The sequence below is a fragment of the Dasypus novemcinctus genome, chromosome 8 (assembly GCF_030445035.2).
Source record: "Dasypus novemcinctus isolate mDasNov1 chromosome 8, mDasNov1.1.hap2, whole genome shotgun sequence".
In the NCBI taxonomy this organism is placed as follows: domain Eukaryota; kingdom Metazoa; phylum Chordata; class Mammalia; order Cingulata; family Dasypodidae; genus Dasypus; species Dasypus novemcinctus.
This window is the reverse complement of record NC_080680.1, coordinates 118,985,797-118,992,456: the sequence shown is the minus strand read 5'-3', so window position 1 is coordinate 118,992,456 and position 6,660 is coordinate 118,985,797. Positions and strand designations below refer to the sequence as shown.

The 6,660-nt window shown below is 42.4% G+C and overlaps 1 long non-coding RNA gene across 2 annotated transcripts; it reads right to left on the bottom strand.

Annotated features, from left to right (window-relative positions):
- Positions 1-2,288: 2,288 nt before the first annotated feature.
- Positions 2,289-4,966, bottom strand: LOC131279633 (uncharacterized). Of its 2 annotated transcripts, none has more exons than XR_009187029.2 (3): positions 4,778-4,966; positions 4,069-4,114; positions 2,289-3,140 (listed from the first exon to the last, which is right to left on the bottom strand). It is a non-coding gene; the product is annotated as an uncharacterized lncRNA (long non-coding RNA). The 2 variants fall into 2 exon arrangements; XR_009187030.2 differs by lacking the exon at positions 2,289-3,140 and adding an exon at positions 3,396-3,472.
- Between the last annotated feature and the right edge of the window lie 1,694 nt (positions 4,967-6,660).

Genomic DNA, 6,660 nt, shown 5'->3' with positions numbered 1-6,660 from the left:
GGCACATTCATTGCATTTGGTGAATACGTTTTGGAGCAGTGCTGCACCACATGGATAATAGTTTACATTGTAGTTTACACTCTCCCCCAGTACATTATACTGAGCCTTTTTGAACAGTTCTCAAATGTCTTAATGCATTTTTGTTATATATTCTACAAATGGATGATGAAAAAAAGTAAATAATAAGATCGGGGTGCATGTGTGGTGCCAAAACCCAGAAATAGTAGAATAAATACCAACACTGTCATTCTCTTTCCTTTCTCTTGTGATCTTGAGAAGTCAAAGCAGACATGCATTAAGAGTTAAGGATATCCCCTTCCATTCCCTGAACCCAAAGTCTTGGAAGATCCTCAACTTATACCTCTAAGCAGATCACTGGCAGAAGGCAACATGTAATGATTTGAACAAATAAATATATGAATGGTAAAGATCTCTCTTGATGACCAGAGAATTCCTAATGTCAGGCTATTAGATAATGTATAAGTGTCTGCTGATTATCTTGACATTTTCTAAATTTTCAATCTACTTTGAAGTTCATAAACCGTTCCCTGCCTGTATAGGAGCTCCCCATTTCCCAGCTCCTAACATTTGCCTGCATTCTTCCTCACACAGCTGTCTGATCCCCTCTATCTTCAAACCAGCAATGACAGCTGACTTCTCACACTTAGACTGATTTCACATTCTCTGCTGTTAAATGGCTCATTAATTAGTTTCCCCTTACCATTATCTACCTCCAGAGTGATCCAGTGTCAAGTGATTAGTAACCTTAATCACATCTGCAAAATTGCCTTTTTCCAATTAATGGAATAATTAGAGGGGTGGGTTATGATATCCACAGTCCTGAGGATTATGGGAAGACATTCAATCTTCTCTAACCCCAATTTTTTTTTTAAGATTTATTATTTATTTGTTTCTCTCCCCTTCCCCCCAGCCCCAGTTGTCTGTTCTCTGTGTCTATTTGCTGCATATTTTTCTTTGTCTGCTTCTGTTGTTGTCAGCAGCACGGGAATCTGTGTTTCTTTTGGTTGCGTCATCTTGTTGTGTCATCTTTCCGTGTGTGCAGCACCATTCCTGGGCATGCTGCACTTTCTTTTGCACTGGGCGGCTCTCCTTATGGGGCACACTCCTTGCGCGTGGAATTCCCCTATGTGGGGGACACCCCTGCCTGGCACAGCACTCCCTGCGCACATCAGCACTGCGCATGGGCCAGCTCCACACGGGTCAAGGAGGCCTGGGGTTTGAACCACGGACCTCCCATGTGGTAGACGGATGCCCTAACCACTGGGCCAAGTCTGCTTCCCTCTAACCCAAATTTGAACAATGTTCCACAACCATTTACTCTATTAACAGGTTTTCAATAATGAAAACCACAATACATCAAAAATTATTCAATGAAAGCCACCAACTAATACATCATTGGTTTAACCACAAAATGGTTTCATTTGTTAAACCAGAATGTTAAGATAACTGTAAATAAAATGTGGAACTCTGAGGAGGTCAGTGAATATGATTTCCATAAATATGTGTGTGATCCCAGTCTCATTTTTTCATTTAGCAAAGCCATATAATTTAAAAACATTTACCAAAATAAAAATGTTAATGTTTTGGAGGGAAATTTCTTAGACAATTACAACAGTACCAAGTAGCAGGGAAATTCAGGATTATTTGAGCGTAATTACAAAAAATTTGCCAATGAGTTTAACAGATAACTATGAGTAGAATCATAAAATTGAAGGGTTTGCTGGGTTTAAAGATGTAGAGACTTTTTGGTGAAATTGGTTCTAATTTTTTACAGAATTTTCAATTCCTCTAATTAGTGTCTGTTTACAGTTAGTATATTATTAGTCTATGAAACTATAGTAATTCAAAAGAAACTGTGAGGATGAAATGAAGACTGACACTTCACTAAGTTGTAACAGATATCCCTTCAGCACATTGTCCACCTGTCTTCTCATTTCTCATCAAATGAAAACTATGTAAAAAATTTGAATTTTTAAAAATCAAGCACAATGTATACCTTAGATGCTATATAAAAGTATTAGTAATCTGTCAGTACTAAGAGAATTTGCTGATAAGTATGACTCAGTTTGGACAAATGTAAGTGTTGCCTTAGGGTTTGACTCATTACTCACAAAGTCCCATTTAAGAATTATAAATTGGGGGAAACTCTCAGATTACATTAAGAAACTAAATCAGGGAGTTGTGGGCTACCGTGGAGTTTTTCCATTGTTTGGTGCTTGGTGTATGAGTTGCTTGATAAAGAACAAATTATCACAAAAAGCAGTGGCTTCAAAGAAGAATAACTTTATTGTTCTCATAAAACATTCAGATGTTTTGGGGAAACACCCTTGGCAAGAATCTCCCCCATCTAAAAAACCTCCCTGGGGATTTTGGGGTTTGACTTCCACCACAAAACCAATGCACCTGGCAGCAGCTCACTGTGGGGAGAGGCGGGAAAATAAGTTACACAACTTGAGGTGTACTTTATTTCGTGGACAGAGGGAGGGCAGGTGGAATGTTCCAGAAGCCACCTGAGGCAGAGACGGAACAGCCAGTGGCAGGGGTGATGGGAACATCAGGAAGACCGGAAAAGAGGTGCAGGGTGAGGGGAACCCAGGAGGCAGAGGTGAGGGGCCTCTCAGAGTGCAGGTCAAAACAGGGATGGAAACATAGGGGACAGTGCCAGGAAGGATTCCGGAATGAGGGAAATGGCCACTGATGTTGGTGATGAGAGGGGGGAGGGAGGAAAAGGGAGGGAAAGAGAAAAAGGGAAGGACCAGGATGGTGTCTCTAAAGGGGGGCTGGGCTTCCCCAGACACCACCTGGAGGGAAGTTCTCACCCCCAGCAGTGCTGCAGGGGCCTCCCACAGAGGGGCAGGAGGTCGTGCCCCAGGAGGGAAGAGTGAATCACCAGAGGGAAGACAAGGAGAAGACCCAGCCAGAAATCTCATTGGTGGGTCTCTCTGCCGGTGTGGAGGTCACCTGGTGCCCCAACACTGGGCCACTGAAGGGGCCATAGAGGGAGCAGCATCCTCTGCACCGTCGGCCTTTGGCAGATGGTTATCCAGGGGAGGTGGAAAGGCCCACGAGTGACATGTGATATGACAGTAACTGGCAGGTCCAGTCGTTTCTGCAGGGGGCTGCAGGAAACAAGGTAGAAGCTTTAGTCAGAGGAAGGGGGCAGGGAGTCCCAGCAGGCCTGGCCAGGGGCAGGGCTACTATGGCTTCAGTCCCCACTGACTCCTTGCATCCCTGACTTTCTAGGAGATATTTTACTGACACCCCAAGGTGTTCTTATGCATTTTTTCTCTCTGTGGTCCCCCCTCTTATCCACCCTAGACTGCTCTGGGAACCTGGATAGCACAGGCCATGCTCAGGAGGGTGAGCAGGAAAGGACTAGAAATCAATCACCTTTTCTGAGGATGATTTACCCCTGCTGTCCCCATGGCACCTCACTGGCAAGCGCTCCAAGCTGGGAAATGAGACTGGGTTACATGGGGTGAGGGCAGGAGTAAAACACCTGCTAAGGGACAGCATGTCACAGCCCATTGAGTGAGGCTTTTAGAGAAATAGGTTCAGAAACTCCAAGAATGAGGAAATGATGTCAAATGACCAAGGGAAACAGTGGAGGGACTTACACATGTAGAATGTGCAATCTTTTATCAAGGACTTTCACACTAACTGTATCATGTGATTCCTACAAATATCATATAAATTAAACTGCAAAAAGTTATTTGACAGAGGAATCTCAGGTTTAGTGCAATTAAACTTTTTGTCCCTAGCAGGCCACACAATTCCTAACTTTCCACCCCACCAAGATTCATTTCCCTGCATCTCACACATGCTGCATCTCCAGCACCTTCCCTCTTTTTTACAAGGATGTGCAGGGGATGTGAGAGTGTCCCTGGGTTTGAGAGTCTTCCTTGTCTTCATGCCCTCTGGGACCTCTGCTCTCTGAGAGGGTCTTTAACAACGGACAGGCTCAGACTATTAAGGTGACTTGGGCTGTCAGGGATTGAGGCTTTGGTTCACTCTTGGAGCAGGTGTGTTGGGAGAGCAGAACATTACCTATTAATTCATCCATTTTCTCCACATTCTTGCCTCTTTGCTGACACTGTAAAACCAAAAAAGAAGATACAATCTCATGGGATACAATGCCTCTCTTTTCAAGGAAACCTTCAGTACCCTATCCATGAAGAAGGTATCCTTTCTTCCATCTATTAAATATTTTTAGTGAGTTAATTCCATTGACTATCTTTTCATCTTTGAATAACAAATTATTTTCTGGATGAGCTATCAATTGATTTTCAGTCAAGAGTCTTTTTTTGTGAAGAGCCTTCTTATGAATCAGACACGGAATATCAACCCTGCAGGAGCAAGTGTGGCCTTACAAAAAGATGGTGGTCCTGTCATCGCAGCTTGGGCAAGAACGTCTCATCAAGCCTGCACTGCTCTCCACACAAGCCCTACCACATGAAACCTGCTTGGCTCAGAGATACCTGATGTGCGAGATGGACAGTAAGCAAGTGTGGAGGGACTGTCTGTGTGACTTTATCCTCGAGCCCTCTGCCACACCCACATGGATGGACTATGAGGTTTGGCTTGGATCTATTGCCCCACTTCAATATTGCCCTCCCCTACCTGCTAGATGATAGTCTCTTCTGAGAGTTTATTACTAAGGTGTCCCTCTGGGCCTACATAAAGGGTTTAGAAAGTGGGAAGTGGGACAGGAGAAAACAGTAACTCTCTTCTGTAAATTAATCCCAGGGTCCCTTACCTCGCTCAAGTCTGGGTATTGCTTGACTATCCGGAATATCAACTTACTCTTCCTGTATTCGAGCCAGATGTATAAGTGTCCCACTACAGAGAAGAGTAGAAAGAGAGATTCATGCTCCCATGTTGCTGAGTTTTGGCTCAGTCAAAGAGTACTGATCTAAGTTAGAATAAAGAAAAAAACCTCCATAGTCCAAAGCCAACCACTGCCTGAAGCAACTGTCACTGAGAAAGCACTTTCCAGCCTAGAGTTCTGAGGTGACATCACAGGGCTTCTAACAGCCACAGTGAGTCAGTTGGTGGGGGAGGGGATGCCCAAGGAATGTGGTACCCACGGCCCATCCCCACCACCACATTGCTTCACCTTTGCCCCATCCGACCCCCCTCTCCTTAGCCTCCTTTTCTCTCCAGATTTTTCTAGGACTTCCTATTTTACAAATACCTCCTTTATTTACTTCATATGTATAATTATTATGCAATTAAACATTTCACCTGTGCAGAAATATCTAGTAGCCAGTGTACTAATTCAGCAATTCCATTGCCTTTGAAAGTGTGAATTTCTCCCAGAAATTTTGCCTGAAAATCTTGATTTATACCTAGAGACTCCTCTTCTCTCAAATACACTGCCCAGTTTTTTTTTGTTTGTGTGTGTGTGTGTGTGTTGGGAAATATCTCAACTTATCAGTTTCTCTCCATGGTTACTACTGAAATATTGGTTTAGATATTGCTTTTTTGGGGTTATTTTTAGTCAGATATTTCTTTTAGGTTGAGAATTTACAAGAACTGATAATTGTTTTCTCTGCCTGCTTTCTCCTGTATCATTACTGTCCCCACCATCTCCTTTGCCCAGAGAACTTAAAATTCAAGACACATCGTATGTGTTCTCCCTTGACTTCAGGAAGGCTCTCTGTTTGTTTGTTTGTTTTTAAGTTTATTCAGAAAACCTGTCATTTAATAAGTTTAAAACATATGTTTTCATACATTTTAGAAAACATTAGATTAATAGAAAGTTTTAGAACAACAAATAAACTTATACAAATCTGGCATACTCAGAACAATAATTACCAATGCCTAATAATAGTACAAGTGTATGTATTAGTCAGTTAATAGGGTGCTAATGCAAAACCAGAAATCTTTTGGCTCATATAAAGGTTATTTATTTGGCATAGAAGCTTATAATTACAAGGCCTTAAAGAATCCAACTCAAGGTACCAGAAGAGGAATTTTCACACCTCAAGTCTGTTGCCACGTGTTGGCAGAAGATAGTGGGCAATGTCTGCATAGGTTCAGCCTTCCCCCTTCCTTCTAAGGCTCCATTGCCCCATCTTCTTCCAAACTCACATATTACCTGGCATAAGGCTCATCACTGTCCACCGGGCTGCTTGCTTTCCGGGCTCGCCTGCTCTGGTCTTTTCTCAAGGTCAGCTTAGACTATCAGGCTCATTTCTCTTTCTGGAGATACAGGATCCTGTCTGATGAGCTTGCTCTCTTCCTCTGTGTTATTCTCTGTGCATTTACTTCTGTGTGAGTGTCACACACCAAGTGGGCAGGGACTCAAAGTACTGGTGACATGGCTGAATCAAAGCCCCAATCTTAATTTTAATCAGGTAAAAGTGAAACCTCTGAATCAAATGCAATCTAATATGCCCAGCGGAACACACCGGTTTTACAAACATAATCCTATATCTATTTTTGGAATTTATAAATAATAGCAAACTGCCATGGTATGGAACACAGATTTCCCCAAATTTGTCAGAGAATATTTTAAAAAATGATTGTTGGGTGATAATGAGTTTGGTTGTGAAAGTCATTTATTTCTGACTGCACTAAAGGATCACAATAAATGTCTGAAAGTAATAAATCATGAAATAATGATGCAAATACTTT